The 27,927-nt window shown below is 38.7% G+C and overlaps 1 pseudogene; it reads right to left on the reverse strand.

Annotated features, from left to right (window-relative positions):
* Window positions 1–187: 187 nt before the first annotated feature.
* On the reverse strand, window positions 188–27,797 carry LOC130863147 (protection of telomeres protein 1-like; annotated as a pseudogene).
* Between the last annotated feature and the right edge of the window lie 130 nt (window positions 27,798–27,927).

The following is a 27,927-nucleotide window of genomic DNA, read 5'->3' on the forward strand; positions in this document are numbered from 1 at the left end:
GATCTGCTCAGACACAACACGATTACAGGCAGGAATCCAACAAGGTAGATAAATGCAAATTTTATTCATAATCTGAAAATGCAATTTAGGTGAATGTGTTTGCTTATACATATTTGAAGCTAACTAATGTAGTGTTTTGAAAAATATAAATTAACAGTAGGTGTCCATAACTTATAGTTAAGTGTGATTAATGTGCAAAACAACATTTTAAAAACCTAATAACAAGTCTCTCACCTTCTATCAAAATTAGGCATTCACTTGAAAGAGGGAGAATGTCATCATTTTTCACAAAATGAACAGCGACCTGACGTCCTCCTTGGCCTTTAGTGGACCAGACTTTTGAGTCATACAGTGACGTATCTTGCAGCTTGGTATTTAGAGCTTTACTTGAAGCATCTTGTAAAATTTTATCCAAACTGTCCTCATATGGAACTTCTTGCCTAAAACCATTAGTAATGAAGTATCAGAAAACAATAGATGGATATGCCCCAAATTCCAATTTAATAAAGTACTAAAGTTAAAAAAAACAAAAACCCTTAGGGGCTGCTCAATGATTAAAAGCACTTGCTATTCTCGCATATACCCAAGTTTATTTCCCAGCACCCACATGGAGCTACACAACCACCCATAATTCCTGTCTGAATCCTGTGGGCATCGGGCATACACATGGTGCACAGACACACATGCAGGTACAACACTAAAACCCACAAAATAAGTGAATACAGAACAAAATTAAAACACTATTTTACATAAAGACTAAATCAGCTAAGCTTTCTTAAACTCAGAAGACAATCCACTTCACAGATTTAACGGATTTTACTCAATAGGTATTTGACATTGTATGGCTGGGTAAATCCTAACCATAAACAGACTTAGACTGCATCGGTGTTGGCAAACACATGCCATGGAGCATGTGTAGAAGTCAGAGGACAATTTCCTACCATGTGGGCACTCAAGTCATCAGGCTTGGTAGCAGACATAGTTACCTGCTGCCCTAGGCCCAGGACTGGTTTAGAGTCCAAGCTTAGTCGTTCCCAGTACCAATCTGCTGTCTTATACCATCAGCTCTATCTTCATCCCAGTTAATTCCACTGCCACAGGGTGCCTACTTTAAAACAGTGTTAACTTCACTTATTGTTAAAAAAATAATAAGTCATATAAGTCACATGAGTTCTCATAGAGTAGAAATGGCATGGCTTGGAATCAAAAGGTTTAAGTCCTTGTCCCGATTCTGTCCCCAGCTGTGTGTAACTTCAGGCTGTCTTACATTCTCTAAGATGCTTTCGTTCAAGATCATATGGGTAAAAAACAGACTCCTTGAGTTTTATGAAATGGGATTCAGGGATTGAATTTCTCTGAAAACATAATAATCTCAGATTTTGTAAGGTAAACCACACATACATTATTATGTGGACATTGTGCAGGTGTGTTTTTACAAGACAGTGCACTAGAGTTTCAGCTTCATAAATGCCCAGTGTGCATGTTCATGCAGTAACTGTATTTCCCAAAATATCATTTTCTATGTCTCAAGAAGAGATGGTACATTATATTGAAAGGACTAATAGGAGATAAAGTTTATGATCTAAACATGTTTTGAGATGAATACTGTTAAGTTCCAAACCTGGGACAAATGGCTGAGGTGCCCATTTAACATCAAAGCTAGACCTGGCAGCCAGGTTCTCCCAGCATCCCTCAGTCCCTACCTGTTACATACCCTGCCCTCTAGCCCTCTACCCTGAACTCTCCAGCCCAGGGCTGCCCTTCCCTGGAGGCTCTTCCGTATTTAATCTAGACATTTAGCTCACTTTCCCTTTTTGAACCTTTGGACTGCAAGCAGCATCAGCTGATGTCCTGCCCTCTGCCTTCACCTCCCCATGACTCACAGGGCTCAGTCTGGTCATCCCATGAGGGACTCTGCCAGATATCTCTTCCTCTGTGCTCTCCCATATACCTGTAGTAAACATTCTCCTCCACAGTACCTAGAGCAGTCATGCCCTTTCCTTTTTTAGTTCTTTTTTTTTTCATTCAAATACATATTAATAAGATTATAAAAGGGGGCTGGAGAGATGGCTCAGAGGTTAAGAGCATTGCCTGCTCTTCCAAAGGTCCTGAGTTCAATTCCCAGCAACCACATGGTGGCTCACAACCATCTGTAGAGGGGTCTGGTGCCCTCTTCTGGCCTGCAAGCATACACACAGACAGAATATTGTATATATAATAAATAAATAAATATTTTAAAAAAAGATTATAAAAGGTCCCATAATTTTACATATTCACATAATAACTGTTTAGAATGAAGACACCACACTTAACTATATTACCATTATTAAACATAACAGAAAATTTTCAGTTGTGTGTATTCAACCTACGAAAATTTGAATTTCAGCCGGGCGGTGGTGGCGCACGCCTTTAATCCCAGCACTCGGGAGGCAGAGGCAGGCGGATCTCTGTGAGTTCGAGACCAGCCTGGTCTACAAGAGCTAGTTCCAGGACAGGCTCCAAAACCACAGAGAAACCCTGTCTTGAAAAACCAAAAAAAAAAAAAAAAAAAAAAAGAAAAGAAAATTTGAATTTCAAGCCTGAAAATAACAACTATTTCAAGTCAGGCAATGGTGGCACACACCCTTAATCCTAGCACTTGGGAGACAGAGGCAGGTGGATCTCTGTGAGTTTGAGGCCAGCCTGGTCTACAAGAGCTAGTTTCAGGGTGGACTTCAAAGCTACAGAGAAACCATGTCTCAAAAAACTAAAAAGAAAAGAAAAAAAAAAAGAATGACACAAAAGAATTTTCTTTGTAGAAATTGAGTACTTTCCCCTCAAATCATCAGCATTTTTAAAAATACTACAAATCAAATCATGATGTGCTCATTTTAATACTTAAACCCCCCTGTCTCTGTCTCTCTCTGTCTCTTTGTCTCTCTCTGTCTCTGTCTCTCTGTCTCTCTCTCTCTCACACACACACACACGGGCATACATATATACAAACAACAAACAATATGGCATGATTTTTTTAAAAAAAAATTTGGGAAATACTTACAATGAATGACATTTAGGACAAAAAAGTTTAACAGACTGGAAAAGTCTTCTGGGCATATATGATCTCAGTTTTGCACGGATTTGATATTGTTGACGAGCTTTTTGCTTCAAAATGGCACAAATTGGTGTTTTCATTCAATACTGGCGATCTGTAAGTAGTGTAAAGAATTTTTACATTCAATCAGAATAAATAGTGTATGGGCATCTTAGCTGTGTTTGGCTAAGCAAAGACGTATTATAAAATCAGTCGCAGCTACAGTTACTAGATGTGCACCTAAGGCCCACAGACAGTGCCAGGCACAGAACAGACACCCCGCAGACTTACAGAATAGCTGTGGGCCACTGTAGCACGTGGAATCTGATCATACACTGCATGGTTACATCTTTATACCATTAAATACTATGTTTATGTATTTTTATATGGAACTAATAGAAATTTCTAGTAACTTCTAATTTATGCAAAACAGGAAGGTTTATTTCAACAAGAAAATAAATGTTAACCTTTGCAAAATGTGAAACAGTTCACTGCCCACCTTGGAGACAACTCGCTAGGCAACAGCTTACATTCCAATTTATAGTTCATCAAACAAATGCTAACAAAACACATTCATTAAAAATTATATGCCACACAGGCTCTTGTCCTGGGTATCTCAAATTCAAGAATTTATTGAACTTTCCTTCATTTAAGAGTTAGAATGTGAGAACGGAACTGGTCATTAGGGGAACCCAATTATCACAGACGTGCTCAGTGTGCGAAAGAAAAGGAATTCATTTTCTAAGTAGGAAAGGGAAGTAGGAGAGGGGGAAGGAGGTGTGGGAGAAAGGAAGCAATCAGAGTTACAACAGAAGAACAGCACAAGGAAATGCCTGGGACATATAAAACTGGAAGGCTGGGGATTGGGGACTGAGTTTACACTAAACAGCTCTTCCTCGGCTCCTTAGATACTGTTCTAAGTAACACTCTCCTACTTAGAAAACAGAACTGATGCACAAGCCCTACAACCCCCGAACAATCAGGAACATTACTTCTATACATAGATTAAATCCAACAAAACCCTCAAGGAATATATTTTCCTCATGTGGCGAATGGCTAAGCTTTGTAGTGAGACACTTGTTCTGTGTAACCCTGATCAATTTAAAATAAAATGAAATACTGCTGCATTTCACATTGAGGTAATGTTTTAAAATAATTAAACTTTGTATTACTTTCAGATTTAAAGCAAAATTGTGAGAACATAAAGCCATCCTGAATATGCTGTTAAGATCCAACAACTGTAACACACTCTTCTCATGATCTACACTTTACAATTTTGTTACTGAATTAGTGGCAACAGCTTCCAGAAATTATGGAATTCTCCTGTTTTCTCCTAACAATTACGTCACAAGAACAATTTGTCTCGTTGACATAGCTGCAGTGTCTGTTTCAAAGACAATACAATTTTAACACTGCTATTTGCTTATCAGATTTTTAAGTTTTCTCTCCCACTGTCTTTACGTTTCTGCTCTAATCCTAACAGTGCAGAATACTTGTCCCTCACGTGTTCACATTCCATCTTTAAGTGATCCCCAGTCTGTCTGTGTTTACTTCATGTCACTAACTTGAGAAAGAGACAATTAGTTTGCTGAGTAGCATCATTTTAGATCGGGGTGGTATTTCCTCACACTCAGATTCTAACCATGAGCTTGTGGCACAGAGATTACATACATGACACTGGTTCTCAATGCATCCTATGAAGTGGTCTGAGAGAGGACCCTGCCCTCCAGGAGAGGGAAACCGTGCAGTTGAGTAAAGAATGTCCAGCATCTCTCTACTATGAATGAATTTCCTACTGTTGTAATTAGTAAGGGGGTAACTTAGAATCCAATAGTTTAAAACAGATTCACAATTAAACCAATAAATACCATCACGTTAGCAAAATGGTCATATTTCTTTAACATTATTTGTTTCATTAATTAGGTGTCATTCTACCTTTTAAGAGTTTTCTATTCAATCACGTTTTATTAAATTTTACTAGCAACACAAGTTCATACAGTCCAGTTTTACTCAAGAAATTCTAATCCAGTACTAGTCTTTAGTTGATGATCACTATGTCCCAGATTTGATACTTTCTATTAGCTGAACATTTCTTTATTTTCTAGTTGTTCAGGATGTTTTTGATTTATCTCTAATTTTCCTGTCCTAATTTTGGAATCTGCCTTTTCTCCAAAGATACCAGGAATACTTTTATAGGTCAAGATCGGTCTGTGCATTGCATATGCTCCTTACTTCTGGAGATCATTGCCTCTGCATGACAATACCTGTAATGGTATTCACATAGGCATCTAAAGTCTGACTACAAGGCATCTTCAGCTCCAAAAAAACCCAGAAATCTTTAGTCTACCATCCCATAATTACACCCTTCTCCAAGAGGAAAAACTCCTATCTTACAGCATTATACATCTAATGAACAACTTAATGAATTATTTAATGCACTTCTGTTCAGATATTTTTTCTCAATTAGAGCTTTTAATCCACTTAGTTCAAATAACAGGAGTATATGTGGTAAATGTGTACGATCACTGCAGACATTAAAATTTGGGAGCATAGTGCAAATAATTTCTTAAGTGTGTAGAGTTAAATACATCACATAATTTTATTGAATTAATGCCAGTATAATTTGTATCATTACACTAAATACATTTTATAATTATATTGATATATAACTTAAAAAGCAAATTCAATATATAACTGTGTGCATACATGGGTTCTGTATTATGGCACTATAGGATGATGCAAGGGAATCAAAGTTAAACGCCAGTGCTGACTGCCCCAGGAGGATCTACTATCACTGATGGTACGAAGGCATTGGTTGGACAGTGTAACCACAGGCATCTGCATGCTGGTCACTGTACTGTGAGTGGTCTTACTTGTAGCGGAGACTTGCTGGCATCGCTCTACCTCATAGAGTGATACTGAGCCTGATCCAGAGTCTACAGGAAAAAAAACAGGAAATCTCACAATTACATAGCTATTTAAAAAACATGCACCAGAAACTCAATGTAAAACTTAAAATATAGAACACTGTCCAGAGAAACTGAGGAAAGCCTAAATAAACATTGAAATACCTAGTTTCCTGAAATTTTCTTGCAGATTCAGATACTCTTAACAAAAATAACAGGCTTAGTTACAAAAATTAGAAGGCAAGTTCTCTCCTTTCTTTGAGGAGAAATACAAAGAATTCACAACACTGAATAAATCACGACAGGGAGGAAAATTAGTGGATTTATGCTACTTGACTTTAAGGCATAGCAATCAAGAAACTTTGGTACTGATAGAATAATAACAAGAAAAACAAGGAAGGCTTGAAAATCAACTCACATTATGACTGTTGACAAAAGAAGGAAGGAAGGTCATTCATAGAAAACACAGTACTTTTGTCTTTTCAAGAAATGACTTTGCAACCACTAGAAATTATTAACAAGAGAGGGTGCAGAATTCAAAATACACTAATAAGTAATACATAGGAAGCCTCCAATAAAAACATATCTGCAGTTACTTGATGTTTTTGCAGACACTGAAGCCATCTACATGAAAAGAAAACACACTGCAAGACTGCTCATCACCATTTCTCTCAGCATTAAGAAATGAGCTACTGACATACGCTCTGGCATAGACGAATCTCAGAATATAGAATGTACAAAAGCAATTCCACTAAGTTCAACAATAAGAATATCTTGAGAGATTTGGATGACTCATGTTTATGCATTAGATACCCAAAACACTTATAAGCAAAACCACTTGGACTGGCTAATATAAAGGAGCATCAGCACCCTTTGTTCCCTTAGAAACTGACAAGCCAAATCATTGCTTAGGAAAGTCACATAGTTTTTTTTAATGAATACAAAACACTACGCATACATTATAATTCAAATAAACACTATCACTCTAATTTGAAAGTGTGATTCAAGGATGAACCAAGCTTAGTTGTATATAGGACAGATAAATGTTAAAGTGTTTCTTTAACACAAATATACACCATATAAGTATAAGAACTGAAAAGAGAGACATGGAAGAAAGCGTGGAGAAATTTAGAAGTGCTTCTAAAATTATGAGGAAGTAAAATGTCAATGTTACAGATTATCCTTACTTGAAAGTGAAACGTCCTCATTTTCTGATTGACAGATTTCACTTGAGGGCTGACTGACGTCCACATCTGCACATTCTAACTCTCTAAAATAAAAAAAATAGGAAATCAAATTGTGTAATAAAGTCAACAGAGTAAGTTTTACTTTTACTCACAAAATCCAAGAGTTCATTAAATTATAAAATTTGATGATTCCGGTCAATGGTCTGGAGCTTTTATCAGATTATCTGAGAGCTCCAAAGCCATCAAAGTAAACAACAGAGGAGGTCAGACAGATATGAATAGAACAGTCAGTCAATAAAACACTCAAAGACAAAACAAAACAAAAAACCCTGGGAAATGGTTAACATTAGCAGTTACAACGATATCACCAAGACTGGAACAATAAGCTCAATCTCTTGGGACTGATAATATCTGGGTGTGGACACAGCGCCTCCCTGTTAGCCACTTTTCATACTTCCCATACAGACTATGTTCATTGTTTGTGACTCCACTGACCCGCAGGACGTCCTATGTACTAGGACCCACTGCTGCCACACTAGCCTGGCTCAGGTAGGCGACCTTCGTTCTTTTGCTTGTGTTCCACTCTAGTCTTTCCGTACTTACCCTTCTAGTTCACAACCACCCCCTTGGAACTCAACATCGTGGTTCAGATCCAGGGTCTCTCTAATTTTTCTCAGTCACTTCTCTCAGCCTTTCCTTCTAGTCCAGCTTCATTCCTTTGTGACCGAGCAGCAGAACAACGCTCCATCCCACGGCAGAACAACGCTCCATCGCACGGCAGAACAACACTCCATCCCACGGCAGAATAACGCTCCATAGCACGGCAGAACAATGCTCCATCACACGGCAGAACAACGCTCCATAGCACGGCAGAACAATGCTCCATCACACGGCAGAACAACGCTCCATCCCACGGCAGAACAAAGCTCCATCCCACGGTAGAACAACTCTCCATCACATGGCAAAACAACTCTCCATCACACGGCAGAACAACGCTCCATCCCACAGCAGAACAACGCTCCATCCCACGGTAGAACAACTCTCCATCACACGGCAGAACAGTTCTCTATCACACACACAGCAGAACAGTTCTCTATCACGGGTCCAGACCCACCACTTAGCTGTGACCCAGAAGAGCTCTTCACTAGCAACCCTACAGCCACCATACTTCACTAGGGACCAGACTGAGCAAAAGCAAGAAAGATCAGAAACTCCCACAACAAAGATAAGAACAGATATCTACACCAAGAAATATCTAGAATATCATAACTACAGATGCATAAATAACAGAACAAAACATAAGAAGGAAGAACAAGATAACATACCCCCTCCAGAAGCCAGTAAGTCTATTATAATAGGCCTTGGGAACAGCTATTAAGCCAAAGCACGAATCAAGGACTTAAAAATAGCAATCATGAGTAAGCTCAAAGACCTTGAAGGAAATATGAACAAATCCCTAAATAAAGACCTAAAATGCAAACAGCTAAATCAAATAATGAAAAGAATTCAAGACATGGAAGAAGAGTTTAACAAAGAAATAGAATAACTAAAAAAACACAAACTAAAATAAAACTGGAAATGAAAAACTAAAGAAGCTGAATAAAACTTCACAGTTAGCCTTAGCTACAAATTTTAAAAAAATGAAGAAAGAATTCTGGTCTTGCAGACAATGTAGAAGGAATAGATGAGTTGGCCAAAGAAAAATTCAAATATAAAAAATCCAGTCAAAATATATCTAGGAAATCTGGGATATTATAAAAAGACCAAATCTATGAATGATAATCTAAGAATGATATAAATGAAGAAACCTAGGTTATATAAATGTAGAAAATATTTTTAATAAAATCATAGAAGAAAACTCCCCCAATATAAAGAAAGAGATGTTTATCCAGGTAGGCAAGAAATACACAGAACACCAAATAGACTAGACCAGAAAAGGTGATGCATAATAAAACCATACTTGACCATGTTGCATTAATAAAGTGCTAACTATACAGAATAAAGAATGGATATTAAAGGATACAAGAGAAAAAGACCAAGGGCAGGCCTACTTAAACATGCAACTTCTCAGTAGAGACTCTAACGGGCCTGGGCAGATGTCTACAAGCTCTGAGAGACCAGAGATACCAGTACCGACTACTACACCCCAAAAAACTATTACTCATAATTGATGAAGAAAGAAGAAAATTTCACAATAAAAACAAGTTTAAGCAATTTCTGGCAACCAATTCAAATCTATAGAAGACAATAGGAGGAAAACTTTAGTTAAGTTGAACTCACTTAAGAGGGCACATGAAATAAATAATCAAAGAAGTTAGTCTAAAGAAAGGGAGAGGATGACACACCTCATACTATGAAAACAAAATTGCACGAATTAATAAATTCTGCTCTTAAAAGCTCTCAATATTAATGGCCTCAATTACCTAATCAAAAAAAACATAGACTAACAGACTGATTACATGCATGAAACGCCACTCACAACCAAGGATAGACATCATCTTATGGTAGAGAGATGGAAAAAGGTATTCCAAGCTAATGAATCCAAGAAGAGAGCAGGAGTAGCTATTTTAATAGTTGAAGAAAGACTTCAGGCCAACAATAATAAAAAGAAATAAGGAAGTACACTATATCCCCATTAAAGAAAAATCCACCAAGAGGATATTACAATATTAAATGTGTGTACCAAACACAAAGGCACTCCAGTTCATTAAAAGAAACACCACTACAGCTAAAATCACTTATTGACTCTCACATTTTGAAAGTGGGTAACTTCACCACTCTCCTCATGCCAATAGACTGGCCACCCAGACAAAAACTCAACAGAGATATGGTAAATAATATAAATCAAATGGAACTAGCACACATTTAAGAATGTCCCACCTAAACATTAAAGAATATTCTTTCTCTCCAGTAGTCCACAGAACTTTCTGCCAAATTGACTATATACCTGAACACAAAGCGAGTCAAAGCAAGTCTCAACATACATAAAAAGACTGAAATTATAGCCTGCATTCCACATGAGCACTATGGAAGCTGGACACCAATACACTGGAAACAGGAAAACATATACAAACGCATACACATTGGACAACTCACGACTGAATAAAAATCAAGTCAAGCTTGAAATAAATAAGGAAATTAACTTTTGAATGAATTTTGACTGAATGAAAATACAACATATTTAAATTTATAGAATACAATAGAGGCAGGCCTAAGAGACTTTTCATAGCACTAAGTGCCTACATCAAAAAACTGGAGAAGTAAGGCAAGGACACACTTGAAAGCTCTAGAACAGAAGAAATAATACTCAAAAAGAGATGAGAAAAATAATCCAGCTCAGAATTAAAATTAATTTCACCCAGCTACAAACCATGCAACCTACTACAGAAACCCTCCTACACTCTATATTGGTATAACAGTGGCACATATGTTAAAGGAGTAAGTAGCCACTTTTAAAAACTGAGCATCACTCAACATCAACAAGGAAGCTTCTTCTTACAGCTGATGGTAGGCAATAAAGTGATCCACAACCAGACGAAGTGCAAAGGGTTGAGAGTCTTTGAAACACACATCCTAAAGGGACGTCTTTATCATACAGTTCCTCTCAAGGCTCAGAGATCAATGCAAGGGAGAAGGCATAACGCCTGCAAAAGCCAGTGGAGGTGATGATTCCAAAGGAATAGCATCTTCCAGATGCAAAAGGACTGATGCACACATGGACTCAAGACACTGTCACAACATGTACAAGACTGACACAGGTTCAAACCAGACAAAACCCAGCACTGAGAAAGGAAGTCCCAGCTTGAACCAAATAGTTATTTGAAACTAATAATCCTCGAGAAAGGGAAAATCTGTTTTACCAATACAGTGACACTCTGTCAACCACCCCAGGCCAGGCCCCATGCTCATAATAGACCAATACAACACTGACTCCATGCTCTGTTTCTGTTTTTTGTTGTTGCTGTTAATTTTTATCTTTTGATTTCTTTAGTTTCTCTATTTTGATTTATTTTCTTTTTCTTAAGGAAGAGAAGGAGAGAGAACATGAAGTTACATGGGAAGGGATGTACAGGAGGATCTGGGAGTACTTAGGAACGAGAAAAGAATATGATTAAAATATATGCATGGAAAAATTTTGACTAAAATATTAGAAAAGTGAAATTCTGTTCTGGCACATTGTGAATTAAAATAACATGAAATTCGTAAAATAGAAAGTTAATGTCAAAGGCAATTAAAGTAAATTAAACCTTGAATGACAATAGTTTTATTTCAGTTTATATAGAATGATGTACTTTGTCTTTGAAGATATATGGATTTCTTCCTCCAGAATATGGTGAAATTGTTTCTGTTCATGGTACACACTAAAAACACCAAAGGAAGAAGCAAACTGAATTGATAATGTGCTATTTTTTAAGAACTTTAAAAATATTCTTTAATGTGTTTTAAAATGTGGGATATAAAATGCTCACTTTTTCAGCTGATCCAAGCACGGACTAGTTTCTGGCAAAACCCTGATACCCCGACCATAACTGGTCCCTCCATGAAGATGAAACTCCAGTCTTAATAGTGAATTTCTGAGCTCTGAATTAACAGACTGAAGTTTGGTATGGAGGCTAAAGATTCTAAGAAAGCTTCCAATCTGAAAGAATATTAAGAAAATTATTTCATAAAAAAGGGATTAATTTAAACAATTTCTGGTATTTGAAAATTTCACAGTCAATAGGAGGCAGTAACAAAGGACACAACCAAGGACGCTTTCCAACCACAGAAGACACTGCAAGTAGGGCAGCACTGTGCCTGGCATCAGCTGCATGGACTCCACATCAGATCTGAAACACGGATGGGAGCATGCTTTTGCACATGACCATGGTCAACCTACACAGCACACGCAGGCCCATTTCGGAGGCTCATCAATAGAATACAGTGAAGGGATCTAAGACCTAAATGAAATTCTATTTGATAATATTTTGAAAAGAACTTGTTTGAACTACCCTAAAATAATATTATAAATGAGGCATAAAATCCCCTCACTATGAGACATTGGAAAAAAAATTAATCATCTTGTTTGAGCAAAATAACATAATGGCCATATTTACTTGACAGGTTAATTTTCTTGCTAGCCACAGAAAGACTCCTGCCTTAGTCCTCTGCTGGTATCATACATGTGTGCCACCAACTGTTTTCCCGTATCTTACAAATTCCACGGAAAACAAAGTTCTAATATAACATTTTTATTTTTATCACAATCCTTGTGGAATACATTCTGTAAATTCAAATGTAGGATTAAGCCAGAATTTTGAACCAACCACTCTAAGTCAATCTCAGCTATTTTTCTAAATTTATACTAAAACATGTGAAACTAGAGAATTTAGACATTCTCCAATGAATATTACAAATAAAAAAACATAGCAGGGTATTAAAAGCCACTGACATTTAGAGCCAAGTGCTGTTGGACGAGACTCTAGCACCAGCTGTGGGGGAGACAGTTTGTACCCACACCATCCAATCCAGCTCAACAATTCCATTTTAATAAGATAAAATAAAAAAGACACTGATATCTACCAAAAGGAGCACACTATGTAATATCAACTGCATGTATTTTTATGTAGACTTATAAGTGAAAAGGGAAGAATATAAGGAAGTTTAATTCACTTGCATATAAGCAGCATTTCTGAGTGTTGGGTGAGAAGCTACTTTTCTCCTTTTCCCTACAAATTCAGTATAATTGTGGTAACATAATAAATTAGAAAAGTATCAAATGAAGGGAGAGGGTAGGGAGGGTGTAGAGATGAGAGTAGGGAGGGAGGCAGGGAGGGAGAGAGGGAAAAAAGGAGAGAAGGAGAGACAAGCAAACCAAGCTTCTACTCTGGAAGTTCTTTGTTAACCTTGAGCTCTAGTGGGGCAGGAGGAGCAGAGAGCAAGTCAGGGAGAAACAGCCATACTCCCAGCAGTACAGTTTCTCTTCCAAGGATATTTCTTTCTGGTCCTTACAGGTTTTCTGAGGTGGGCAGGCAGATGCAAGGAGCCAATCTATTCTCTTCAAATTACCTTTAACTGCTTTTAAAGGTAATTGAGGTGGAGACGTTAGAGAGGTGGAGAAGGGAATACAGAAAGGTTCAGGGGAAAAATACAAGGGAAATACATACTTTCCATGAGGACTCTAAAGTGAGATATCAGAATAATAAATATTAAAATACATATTTTTGTATGCTTTTCATAATGCTTAGTCCTTTTGATTTTACATTAGTATAGCAGATGTCTATCACCGTTAAGGGCTAAAAAGAAAGCTGAAACAGAAAAAGACCTCCATTAGTAGACAAAGTTTAGCTATACAAAGATTAATTTCGTTTACAATAAATTTTTAATTTAAGGCAATTTCAGCCAGAAACTTCAGTGTCTTTCATGACATCTGAAAACTTTTTCCAAAAATGTATACGGAAGAAAAAGGAGCTGGGTGGTGGTGACGCATGCCTTTAATCCCAGCACTCGGGATGCAGAAGCAGGCAGATCTCTGTGAGTTCGAGGCCAGCCTGATCTACAAGAGCTAGTTCCAGGACAGGAACCAAAAGCTATGAAGAAACCCTGTCTCGAAAATCAAAAACAAACAAACAAACAAACAAACAAACAAACAAACAAACAAAAAGGTGAGGATTGTTCTGAAGAGTAGGATGTGGGGCAAGACAAAAAGTAAGACAGACACCCTAAGAAGTAGTGATCATGGCCGCGTGCTGGAGTAAGAGTAACTTCAAGAGCAGGCGACTGAGACCACAGGGACTGCAGCAGGTTCCATACACAGCTTTTTTTTTTTTTGGTTTTTTGAGACAGGGTTTCTCTGTGGTTTTGGAGCCTATCCTGGAACTAGCTCTTGTAGACCAGGCTGGTCTCGAACTCACAGAGATCTGCCTGCCTCTGCCTCCCGAGTGCTGGGATTAAAGGCGTGCGCCACCATACACAGCTTTAATGCAGAGGAGTCTGAAGTAAGTGCGGTAAAATCTGCAGGACAAAGCATCAATGGTGAACGCATGGAACCTAACCATGTTTCCTTCCCGACACTGGACCAGTGAACACAATGTACAGGTCAGCATAAAGCCTATTTCTCTGAGCAGACCACAGAGAAAAGACTACAAATAGTTATTATCAAAAATGCCTTCTGGAGGCAGCATTGCATTTTGTAAAGCTTGAATAAATATTACAGAATGTGCCTGATGTTCATATATTAATCTTGTTAGTGATGCAATAAGATTCCAAAGCTACAAACTAAGGAATTTCAATAAAAAACAGGTGTAGCTTAATCTGTTATTAAGGTCTAATCAATACATAACTATTAAAATATAAGACTAGAAAGAAGTCACTATGTATGATTCTAGAAAAGAGTATTCACCATTTAACAACAACAACAAAAGTTTTTATTTTCCCCTAGAGCTAACCACAGTTATTAGGTGACTAAATGCAAAAATGTGATCATGACTATGTATGTTTTCTACTATTTTATAAATTGCAGCAGGGTAAGAATATATTATTTATAGAAGTCGATAATATTATGCTTTATAACTGCATTAACTGTTGTCATTATTAAAAAAACATTTTCCTGATCCTACACAAGTTATGAAATTATTCCATGCATGCTAATATTAAAATGCAACTCTTAACATCTGTTTTGAAGTGTTGAAAAGGTATTTGCATCAATGACATGTGACTGAAGATTTCTTATTGTCAATGTTTCAGAGGTTATCAGAAAATAAGTAAAAGTGGTATCAAGGAATAGTAAGTAATGTAAAATTATATTACTCACGAAGAGAATTCTTTGCATCCTGATAGTGCCTGGCAAATAATATAATGCTATGTCTGAGTTAAAGGACAAGCCATCTATTTTCTTAATTATGTGTGCTCATGTCACCCTCTAGTGGACAATGCAGAGGATGCAGCAACGTTGGAACTGCTGAAAACCCATTCATAGACAGCATTCTTGGAGTCCCTAAGTAGAGGACATTCTTTAATCTGCACTGCCCTGAGCTCCTTTGCAATGTGCTGGTTAGGATTTAGGGAAGAGAAGCAGGATAGGTGGAGTGAATATGCCTAGTTAGGACCTGAGCACAGGAGAAGAGAAGTCAAATAATCAAATGGATAAAACAGATTAAGGAGCATCCTTTCTTCTCATTAAAGAGTCCTTCCTGTGTATTATGAAAGCATATTCAAATTTGGACTTATCATTATTCTTGTTTCCAAAGTAAATCAATCCGTGTAGACAGCATCTTCGGAAAAAATCCCAAAGTCTATCTTTCAAACTATGCAAGTCCAGATGCCTCAATGTACACAAACATTTATAAAGGGTAAGAAAATGTTAGTACCCTGGCTCTGCCCTTCACAGAATTTATTGATTAGAGTCAGTTAAGACAACCTGTAACACAATATGACAGGAAAGTGTTTTCTTCTCTAGGATATTCGTTTAATAAACAGGAACAGCACTAAACTGCACACATGCAGTTTTATTTGTGTTTTCTCTTCTTATAAACAAATAGAGAAGATCTATAGGAAAGATCATTTCTTTTCAGCATTTATGAGACCCAGAAACAGGAGACTTTCAAAAAGTTTGGTAAAAATGAACAAAAACTATTCTCTACCATTTGTGAATCTAAATATAATAAGAACCAAATTTCCCTAGACAGTAAGCAAGGTCTATACAATACACACAATCAACCCAAATCACTCTGCACACTAGGAATATAATACTTTCTCAAAGTAATATGCACAAAGGTAAGTCTACACTCTGCCAAAACAATTTAGGATGTTTCAAGATAATAAGCTGGAGAGCAGGAACCAGGGCTAGCACCTTAGTCACTTGTCCATATCAGAGAACTATTGCCACTTCGCATGGAACAGACCTGGGAGGCAGTGCCTAGAGTTCCCTGGACAGACCGGGACCTGAGATGACTGCCACTGGCTGTCCAGAACCTGGCATGGTGACTCACGGAACAGAAGCTGCAGAATAGCACAGGCAGGAGGAGAGCATCTGCTGCAGAATTTACTTCCGGAGCCTCAGATTTTGTTCCAGTATAAACCAATAACTCAAGACTACTTTTGAAAAAATAAAAAAGAATACATGGAGCTTCTAAAGAAAAAATATTACCTAAAAATTTTTAGTTATTGAACATGAAGTTTAATTTTATATAATGACTTGAAAACTTTATCAAAAGAAAATAATTCACATCATACATGACGTGTATGATGAAAATTCACACATTTCTACTCTTTCTAGACTTCTAGGTTACTTGTAAGTAGACTTTAAGAATGAGAACCAACAGTAGTAGTTTAATATAGCACTTTGTCCAAACGCCACCCATATAAAATAAATTCATTTGTCATTATTATTCTGGTGAAGATATATATTGCTTTAGTGATGGCATTCTAGTGGTTAAAACTATATCATTATTCTTATCCCTCATTAAAGTTGCAATTTCTTTTGAAAATATTGTTAATGATTTTATAGCATCATAAATAACATTTCTCATATCACAAATTTATTTTTATTGTTTCTAGAAAAAAATATGCTTGGAAACATAATTTAAAAAGTTCCCAACACATGAGAAATCATCTTTTGAGTTACTGGTCAGGGTTGTCTGAGAGATTTCTAAAACACTGGCTACTGCTGTTGTCCCCCAGAGGCAAAAGGCACCATGGCTTTGGACATAGGAACCAGGAACCAGGAACCCTGAGTTGGACCTGATCTGAAAGTCCCCTCCATAAGGCATCATGGAAGCTCCCAAAGGAAGAAGCAAACAACAGTCCTATCCAGCTGTGATGGCCATGGTGCAAAACAATGACCAACATGGCATGATAACCCTAGGGTTGCAGTAGTGGCATGCATACCTTGGTAGTAACCAATAACTCTCTAAATAAGAGGGAAATTATGCCTGGTACTGTAAACCTAGCCAATTACCTGGAACTAGTGAAGCCATGGATCTTGGAGGAGAACCTACAACTGCCACTTTAGTAAACCAACATACTCCCTAACTATATCCTAAAAATTTATCCTTATACACACAGAAAAGTGTAGTTCTCATCCTTCATCAAGGAAAAAATTCTCTTTAAAACAGAGACCATTACAGAAAACCACAACCAACCAAGATGCACAAATGTAGAGCTCAGTCCAAAGAATCCATTTACAACATAACTGTACACAAAGCTCAGGGAACACTTCAGAAAAGAGGGAATGAAGACTGTTGAAGACCCAAAGATACAGGAGGTCTGCTGTAAGATTGTGTTTTCTAGAAATAATGGAGACCTAAACCCATTAAATCTTAATAACAAGGCTTCCTCAACACGATCTGAACGAGGGTGGCATTAACAGACATGCTAATGAGAGAGGGGGAAGCTCAGGAGACCTGAATCCCACACAATGACCTACAGACAACTGAGGAATGCTGAGAGCAGGAGAAGTCTGCTCACCCAGGGAAGAGCACACCCATTGGTTACACACACACACACCTAGAGAGACAGAGAGAGAGAAAAAAGCCATGCAACTTGAAAGAAATCAAGGGATGGGGAGTACATGGGAGGGTGTGGAGGGAAAGAGAAAACGGAAAAAGGGTTATTGATATAATTACATCCTCAAGTAAAAAGTGATTTTAAATATGGGTGTGTGTTTATGTTATAAAATGTATATATGTGGGACCTTCACCCCTTATTCTCAAAGGGGCAAGAAGAAATTTCCTAGCAGAAGGTTTTCCCAGGAAGATAGTGGCCTTCCCCTCTCCCACCCAGGAGATTCCAAGCACAAGGTCACTTAGCTCAGCCCAGCCAGCTACCTGGTACAGGCTGATAAAGATGGCCTAACTCAGGAACAGTGGCCTTGCTCTAAGAACAAGGAAAAAGCTGACTTAACAGAATGGGAGGGAGCAAAAGTCCTTGTACCCATGCCAAAGCATCTTCAAAGATTCTCTTTGTAGTTATGCCTTTAAAAGCTTTCCCCACAGAGGAGATACAACTCCTCTCTACCTTGTAACGGGGATGGAGATGAGTTCCAAACATGTTTGTATTATGATGATTAAACCTTGCTTATTACAATCTGGGCCTCTCTGGTGGTCTCTCTGTGGGGGTTGTAATCTGGGCACAACAATATATATATATAGTTAACTTGAAGTCAAATTTGGTTAATCTATAGACCCCCTATATCACCTACAAACAATATATGAGCATAAATTATAAAACTGCAAATACTATAAAAACTAAAGAACAAACATCTTTCTACTCAACATCACCTTCAGGGATTTAGCCACTTGCACAAGGTTGTCATAGACCATAATGTCTACCACCAGACTCTGCAGCCGTAGAATGTGACTTAAGTCACCTTCAAAGTTAAGGTCTTGTAAGGAGAGTCCAGAAGGGAAAAGTGGTCCTCGTTCCGTCACATACCTGTACAGGACAGGAACAAAAGGCTTAATGAGGTTTATGAAATACTGAGGCAAGCTTCAAAATGAATCAATGCATGCTACTGAGTCTCTTTAATACTTTTTTTTTATTGAAAAAAAAATTTTCGCCTCCTCCCCGCCTCCCATTTCCCTCCCCCTCCTCCCGCCCCTCTCCCCCTCCCCCCACTCCTCTTCTCCTACCTCTCCAGTCCCAGGAGCAGTCAGGGTTCCCTGCCCTGTGGAAAGTCCAGGGTCCTCCCCCCTCCATCCAGATCTAGGAAGGTGAACATCCAAACTGTCTAGGCTCCCACAAAGCCAGAACCTGAAGTAGGATCAACACCCCGTGCCATTGTCCTTGGCCTCTCGTCAGCTCTCATTGTCCGCCATGTTCTGAACATGTCTTTAATACTTTTAAATGTGATTTGTATCATGCTGAGACTATAAAAAGGCTAAATATGAACTACTGGTGATATACAGGAAAATGCAGAAAGATAAAAATGAAAAGTCACGCCGGGCGGTGGTGGCGCACACCTTTAATCCCAGCACTTGGGAGGCAGAGGCAGGCGGATCTCTGTGAGTTCGAGGCCAGCCTGGTCTACAAGAGCTAGTTCCAGGACAGGAACCAAAGCCACAGAGAAACCCTGTCTCGATAATAAAAAAAAAAAAAAAAAAATGAAAAGTCACTGTATGATACCAAGCAAAATATTAAGTAACTGTAGACTGAGTTTTCTTGTATCTGTGCTCAAATACCACTCCATTCCCCCCACCCACCTCTCCTTCTCTTTATCTCCCCCATTTATACCCCTCAGTTCTGGGTATATTTAACTTCTGGTTACTATAAAAAACAAAGATATGAGATAAAGTCAAAACTTTAAGACAATGAGATTATGCCTGTTTCAAACTGAGTATCAAGAAACTAGAATAAGGGGCTGGAGAAATGGCGCAGTGGTTAAGAGCATTGCCTCCTCTTCCAAAGGTCCTGAGTTCAATTTCCGGCAACCATATGGTGGCTCACAACCATCTGTAATGAGGTCTGGTGCCCCCTCTCTATCTATCTATCATCTATCTATCTATCTATCTATCTATCTATCTATCTATCTATCTATCTATCTATCTGAAACTAGAATAAGCTTAAGGAAATTTAAACTTAAAAGTATTTCTCAGCATCTACATTGTAGGAACAGAGTAATAAAAAAAGTGGAATAATGCTTTTATTAGAGATTATTGAGGCTGGAGAGATGGCTCAGCAATTGATAATGCATACCACTCTTGAAGAAGGCACGAGTTTGGTTTCCATCACCCATGTCAAGTATCTTACAACTGCCTGTAACTTCATCTTTAGGCGATCCAAGACACTTTTCTGGCCTTTCCAGGCACCTGCATAAATGTGCAAAGACTTACACAAATACATGAAATTAAAAAATAAAATCCATTCTTAAAAAAGATTTATCCAATTATGGTTTAAATGCAAACCACAGACAGGTAGATAGTGTTGCCTGAGCCTAGTGTCATTTGACAGGATGGTGCCAACTGCAGAGCTGCCTCGTTCAGAGTTCAGACTGGCCTGTGTGCGTGTCTGTGGGGGATTTGTTTTAGACTGTTGATTGGTGCAGGAGAGCCCAGTCCACTGTGAGCAGCATCATTCTCAGGCAGGTGGTCATGAATCAAGTAAGAATGCTAACCCTGTATAAGCTGGTCTGTAAGCCAGCAAACATTAGCGTCCTTAGTGACTTCTGCCCCACATGTTAAGTTCTTGCTTCTGTGTCTATCGTGACTGCTGCCTGGACTGTGATCTGGAGGTATAAGCCAAGTAACTCTTCCCTTCCATAAGGTGATTTTGGTCAAAGTGTCTTATCAAAGCAATGATATCAATTCTTAGCAAAGAAATGAACTAAAACAGATGGCTACTGGGAAAGCCTAAAATGGATATATTATGACGGAAAAAGGACCAAGATTACATGGTCAGTAATGTAATGTTCAGTTTGAAAAAGGAAATATTATTTTGCATACTAATAAGTAGAATTTAGAAAGAATAATGTCTGTTTTCATGTTTTTAATATTTAATTAAAAATTATTTCTGATACATTAGAAAATCAACATCAGAAAAAATTCATTCATAATTCTATTCCTTCAAAGTAGCTCAGAGTAAAACATTGCTACATTACTTCCTAGAATAATTTTGCTACTGTAGGAACATTTTTAGTATATAAATGAAACATATTACTAAGCAGACTATTATTAAAGTTTATTTCAACAAGTTTAGGTCTACAATTTCACTACAGATTCATAAAACATTCTATCAAAGAGTTCACACAATTACTACGCTACTTTTTCCTTCCAGGTTTTGACTATATATAAGGAAAAGTATTATTTCAAGCATGCTTTTTTATACATTTAAAATTATTTCAATAAAGGAAATTTATAAAATTAGACTGTTAAATGATTTGTAAAGGCTTTTAAGACATAACAAGCTGTCCTCAAAGAGCTTCATTAAGTTTTTCATATTTATTTCTCAGTGCTAAATTTCAAAATAAGTTCCTCAACCTTCTTCAGCCCTGTTAGCATTCAGGAGTGGGAGGAGCTGACAAGGCTTCACACCTAACTGAGGCGCTCCTGGCAGTTAATAGCTTCTAGAGGCAGAAGAACCCTGTCTCTTCAGGAGTGTGGTCACTGGCAGGGTGGCAGTGCCCTGTGAATGGATGCCCAGTCAAGAACACATGGGGGCACTAAACGGACTTACCGAGGAAAGCGAAGGACGTGAAGGTAGGAGTGGGGTGTTTTGTGGGGATAAGCGAGGGGAGGATGAAGGGGGGGAAACAGGAAGTGGATATGACCACATTTCACAGTATAAATTTATGAAATTCTCAAAGAATAAATTTTAAAAGACAACATAATAAACCCTTCATCCAAGGTTGACTTATCTGAAAACTGATTATTTACTAAAATAGGCTACAAGCGTACAGGGATTCTTTAGAGATAAAAATGCAGTTTTGACTCTATCTGCTACAGGGTTGCAGGCTTTATCTCAATCTGTAGCTTTTTTTGTCACCGAAACAGTCAACAGTTGTTATCAGCAAAGAGCGAGCCTCTTTGTTCCTGGAAACATTTACAAGTACTCATGTGTTAAGGATGTCACACTGGCCAGGGAACATAAGTTACTAGTCTAGGATTCCTTCTAATCCTGGATGATTTTATATTTCTTTGGTGTAGTTTGGCTTACTTGACTTAACTTTCCTTACAGTCTTCTTTTAAAATATGCCAGCAGTAACAGCAATGAGAAGCCCTATCATATCCAAGCACCACGACATTCCATTGTCTGATTATTCCAAACAGAGCATTAAGCACAGAATCTTGGCAAGAGCAGTGCTGCTCAAAAAATCCTATATAAAAATCCAAAGAGTCAAAAAGGAAAATAATGTGGGATTCCCCTCTGTATGCTGTGAATACCACTGGTTAGTAAAGAAAATGTTTGGCCTGATAGGGAAAAACAAAGATATGCAGGGAAAACTAAAGTGAATGCTAGGAGAAAGGAGGGGAGTCAGAGAGAAGCCATGGAGCCACTGCCGGAGAACAATGTGTTGAAACTTTGCTGGAAGGCCAAGGCCTCATGGTGATGCACAGATTAGTGGAGATGGGTTAAATTATGATGTAAAAGCTAGCCATTAATAAGCTAGAGCAAATGGGTCAAGCAGTGATTTAAATAATATAGTTTCTGTGTGATTATTTCGGGAATCATGATTAAGCAACTACCTCCCCCAGGTTATTAGTGAGGTAGGAGTAAAGGAAGCCTGAATAGCATTTATGTGCCTATAATTTTTCTAGCTGACATAAAAACAAAACAAAAAAATAACAACAAACATTTCAAAGTTACTCATGCCTACTCTGATGAGCAAGGAAGTAAAGACATGGGAAGAGAACTTAAAAGCAGTATACCAAGGATGTAAAAGGTGACAGCACAATTGACTTTCACAAAGAAGCATAAATATTCACACAAAAGTGTCAATAAAGACATAACAGGATTCTGAATGTTCTTATTATTAAAATAACTGAATGTCACACTGTTTCTAAAATCCATACCTGACAAATACTGTTTTTTTTTTTCTGGAGGGAAAGCACAGAGAAAAGCAGGAATAGAACTAAGTAGGAAGTGTGTTGTGTATGTGTATGCGGGGGGGTTAAATTTAACTCAATATAAAATGGAGTCTACAAACACTGTATCATAATGCTGCCGGCTCCTTATTAACAGTACATAGCACTAGATCATGATTTCAAATATTTAGATCATACCTTTAGAAGAAATGTTGTTCCGTCCACTTCCGCTTTACCCAGGAGCTGACAAGCCAGGTCATAAAACTGCAGGGGTTGAACATCACACAGCTGTACCACAGCTGAAGAAGCTGGGATGTGAGTGGATGCCCAAACCCGCAAGGCTTCTACCATTTCTTGGTCCTGAGCGCTGAAGGTAAACAGTTTGCTTGAACTCCGCACTGTGACAGGAGTCCCTAAAGTTCCTTCAAATGTCAAAGATGCAAAGCCAGAGCTGTTGATTCCCTGAAGCTCATTGTTATAGACTTGGATCTAAGAAAGAGAGACAAAGTAGAAAACAAACAAAACACTGACTGTGGTGGTTTGAATAACCATGGCCCCATAGGCCCATATACTTGAATGCTTAGTCACAGGGAGTAGAACTCTGATACAATTAGAAGGATTGAGAGGTGTGGCCTTGGAGGAAGTGTGTCCCTGGAGTTGGGTTAAAGCCCACTCCAGGCCCAGTCTCTCTCTCTCTCTCTCTCTCTCTCTCTCTCTCTCTCTCTCTCTCTCTGCCTGTGGATTAGGATGTAGAACTCTCAGCTACTTCTCCAGCACCATGTCCTGCTACACCTGCTGTCAAGCTCCCTACCATCATGAAAATGGACTAAGCCTCTGCAACTGTAAGGAACTTCCTAATTAAATGCTTTTTCTTATAAAAGGTGCCTTGGACATTGTGTTTCTTCTTCCTTCTTTATTATTTATTACTGAAGCAGCTTACAAACAATACAAAACACTCAACTGATGCTATGTCAAGATACATAACTATGCAAATTTTAAAACACTAAAAGAAATTTATACTTTTAAAAAGGTAATAGTACCCAAATTCTATCAAACTTGCATTTTTATGCTTTTGAGTGTTAAATTCACATAATTTTCACAAAGGGAAAGTATTATGTGACAGCTACCAATGTGATTTAGCGAAAGCACAAACACATGAGTGTGTAAAGTAATAAATACACTGGAGGTTAAGGCATTTTGTAACTGAGCAGGCAGAACCATGCTGTGAGGACTTTCACTGTGTAAGCCTGTGGGCTCATTTATGAAAATGGAAAACTATAAAATATGTCATCTTAATATTTTCTTCATGAACAGATTTGTTCATATGAAATGCTCCCATCCCCTTTATTATCTCTAGTAACATTTTATGTCTGATAGTAAAATCCTTATTTCATTTTCTGGTTGCAATATACAAATTTTTTCTTATAGTTTTCCAATTTGCTTTTGTCCTTACATTTACAGTGTATTTTGCAGATGGTACATATTTGATTTTGCTTATATTCATTCTCAACGTAAGTTTACGTAGCAAGTTCCAGGCCAACCTGAGCTATACAGTGAGACCCCGTCTCAAATAAAAATACCACAAACCACTAAAAGACAGCCCCCACCCTACATACTTTATGGGTCAGAACAAGACCTCATGGTAAGGCCCTGTGCCTTCTGAAGGCCCTATGTCCCTCTTTACATAGGCTCATCTTGGGATGCAGCCCCGCCCCACTCCCAGCCACCACCGTCATTGGCAGTAGGCACAGACCTGTATTGCAGGGCCAGGCACAGGGCTGTGGTCTCAGCCTCCCGCTGGCCCAGCTGCATACTAAGGCTCTCACAGCGGCCCTTGTGACCCTGGAGCACAGCCAGCAGGAGGCGGTTGAAGTACTTCAACTTCTCAATGCTTCTGCCTCCAAAGAAGAGCAACAGTGAAGATGAGTGAGGCCTGTAGTAGGGGCTGTAGGCCTCTTCCCACAGCCCGGCTCATGGTTGCCTGGCTAGCTTATGCTCCAAAATAACGACACACAAACTCTATTCTTTTAAACACTGCTTGGCCCATTTCTGTTCATGTATGTAGCACCCCAGGTGCGCTTACCGGGAAGATTCTAGCCTACGTCCATCCTGGGTTGGAGTTTCATCGCATCTGCTCTGGAGAGGAGAGCATGGCGTCTGTCTCTGAGAGGAGCTGCCTTGGATCTGAGCTCACTTCCTCTTCCTCCCAGCATTCTATTCTGTCTACTCCACCCACCTAAGGGGTAGCCTATCAAATGGGCCAAGGCAGTTTGTTTATTGACAAATGACCTTCCTCCATCATTTCCCTTTTTTCTGTTTAAACAAAAAAAAAAGGAAGGCTTTAACTTTAACATAGCAAAATTACATATAACAAAACAGTTATCAAGTAAAAATTACAATATTTACATCTATTTTATCTTTATCATAACTAAGGAAAACTATAACTATAACTATCTATCTATTATTCAACTCCGTCAAAGACTCCAGAAGAATACAATATTACCTAAGCAAACAAAAAGTAAGCAACTTCTAAACTCTAGAAATGACAGAGACATCTCACTGCCTGGACAGTCACCCAAAGTTCCTCTGTACCGTTGGGGCATCCATCTTCGGCCTAAAGGTCCATAGTATCCAGAGACGTTTCCATGAAGCAGGAAATTTAAAGGCAGTTCAGTCACTATCTGCTGTGTCCTGCAGAATGTCTCGCAGACTCTTTCATGAATCAGGAACCCCGAAAGATCATCTCACCTTTAGGCAAGTTCAGCAGTCCTCTCTCTGCGGGTTCTTTGTGTCCAGTTTATAAAATAGTCCAGGCAAGAGCAGTTTCTTGCCCAAATGGCTATCAAACTCCATAAGGATCCTCTTCGATGCCCATCTTCTTCTTGAAGTAGATTGGTGCTGCCAGGAGCAGAGTGTCTCATTGTCATGAAAAACCCTAAGTTATTAAAACATTTAAAATACCATATTCTCTAGTCTTTGAAAGATATGATGAATGCCTATCTGAAATATATGCATGCACATCTAGAAAATCTAACTAACATGACTACAAACTTGACTATTATTAATAATTATCCATTAACAACCTATATACATTACATTTTGAAATGAACTATACAATCACAATACCTTAATCAATATCAGAAATACATACACATATAATAAAATTGACCTTAAATTAATATCAGTAAACCAAGATTCATATCAATGCAAATTATTCACATCTATATCATCTCCCCCTTTAAATGTAAAAGAACATTTATAAACAATATATGGGAACATGGGCACAGTTTTTTCTCTCCAAACTGCTTCCTGCTGAATGGGGGCGCTGTTAATCAAGTCTTTCATGGTATAACCTGTGTGCTAGGTTCCTCTCAGTCGGCAGTTGAGCAAAGTAATTTTTTGAAGGTGTTCACAGCAACCCTTCAGGAGGACGTGGTCTATCATACCATATTGGGATCGAAGAAGCAATCCAAAGAGTCTCATCCTCTGTGAAAACAAAAGAAGAAACTCTTTTCCAAAGTATCATATCCTTAGATCCAAATTCTGAAGTCAAGGTATTTTGAAAATATCTATCTTGGATTAATTCAGCAGCATTTATAAACAAATATCTTTTAGCATCTGTTGCTCCTTCCTCAGCATTAAAACAATTCAAAGAGAGCATAATAGCATACAGTATCAAGATTTTCTGTGTACTTTCCATCTTTGTGCGGCTTTATTTTAACTCTATTTTGTTTATTTTTACTTTTGTTTTATATTTTCTGTATATCTTTGTCCTGGAATAACTCTTTAGACCAGGCTGTCCTTGAACTCTCAGAGATCTGTCTGTCTCTGCCTCCCAGGCATTGGGATTAAAGGCGTGTGCTACCACACCTTGAAGTCACAGAGGTCAATCTCCCTCTGTCTCCTAAGTGTTGGGATTAAAGGTGTGTACTACCACACCCAACTGCTTTCTTTCTTCCTTATTTTACTTTTAGGAACTTTAACTTTCAGCCTGCATATATTTTTAAACACACTGTAAATCATTTAAAGTTTTCTTTGTCTTTGAATCTCTCTTTACTGTATATCTCTCTTTTTCTGACCACATGAGTCTTTAATTTACCAAGCAATATCAGTAGGATGAAAGCCGTGGCTTTGTCGGCTGGATTCAGCCCATTCCTTAGCTTTCCAGCCTCATGGCTGAGGTACCGGCTGTAGCCATATTTATCACCACAACTCTGTGGCGTTTCAAGGTCCTTGCCAGCAAACAAGCTATAACACTCAAATGCTCTCTCTGTAGCTGACCTCCTGCCTCAAAGAGTCAGAGTTTGCCCTGGCAGGACGGCCCAGAAAGCCAGCATTTTAAAACAGCACAATTTTTTTTCCTGCTATGGCTGAAAACCGAAAAGCATGCCTTCAGCTTTTCACCAACACCGTTTTAAGTATTTCGTGGTAGGACCTCTTAAATGAGCTGCAAGGTTTCACAGCTGAAGCTGAGTCAGGAAGCCTCTCTTAGATGAGAGCACTTGCTTGCCTCTAGCAAGCAGAGCAGACCCGAGAAATTGCTGCTACCAAGAAAACATGCTTTATTCTTTCCCAAGCTTTCTCAGGCTTTCAGTGGATTCAGTCATCCACGTCTGGGCGCCATCTGTAGTGGGAGCTCCGGGCCTTTTCCCATAGCCCGGCTCCCACATGGTTAGCTTTATACCTGAAATAACAACACACAAACTCTATTCTTTTAAACACTGCTTGGCCCATTTCTGTTCATGTATGTAGCACCCCAGGTGCGCTTACCGGGAAGATTCTAGCCTACGTCCATCCTGGGTTGGAGTTTCATCGCATCTGCTCTGGAGAGGAGAGCATGGCGTCTGTCTCTGAGAGGAGCTGCCTTGGATCTGAGCTCACTTCCTCTTCCTCCCAGCATTCTATTCTGTCTACTCCACCCACCTAAGGGGTAGCCTATCAAATGGGCCAAGGCAGTTTGTTTATTGACAAATGACCTTCCTCCATCAGAGGCCCCAATCAGCCAGAGCCCAGTTTCCTCCCCTCCATCTCTCTCACAACCCAGGGGCAGGAGGCATGGTGCCCTTAAAAGCTCAGCAGCTGTGACTCAAGTCACTCACACTTGGAGCTGCCCTATCTGGTCCTCCATGAGGTGCATCTCAGGGGCTGAAGGCTGTGTGGAAAGGTACCCAAAGATGTGGGTGCTGGAGTCACTCCGGAAGCGTTGGAGAAGAGGGTGAGCCAAGGGGGAGTCCTGCCAGGAGGACATGACTTGATTTACTCATCAT

The sequence above is a fragment of the Chionomys nivalis genome, chromosome 20 (genome assembly GCF_950005125.1).
Source record: "Chionomys nivalis chromosome 20, mChiNiv1.1, whole genome shotgun sequence".
NCBI lineage: Eukaryota > Metazoa > Chordata > Mammalia > Rodentia > Cricetidae > Chionomys > Chionomys nivalis.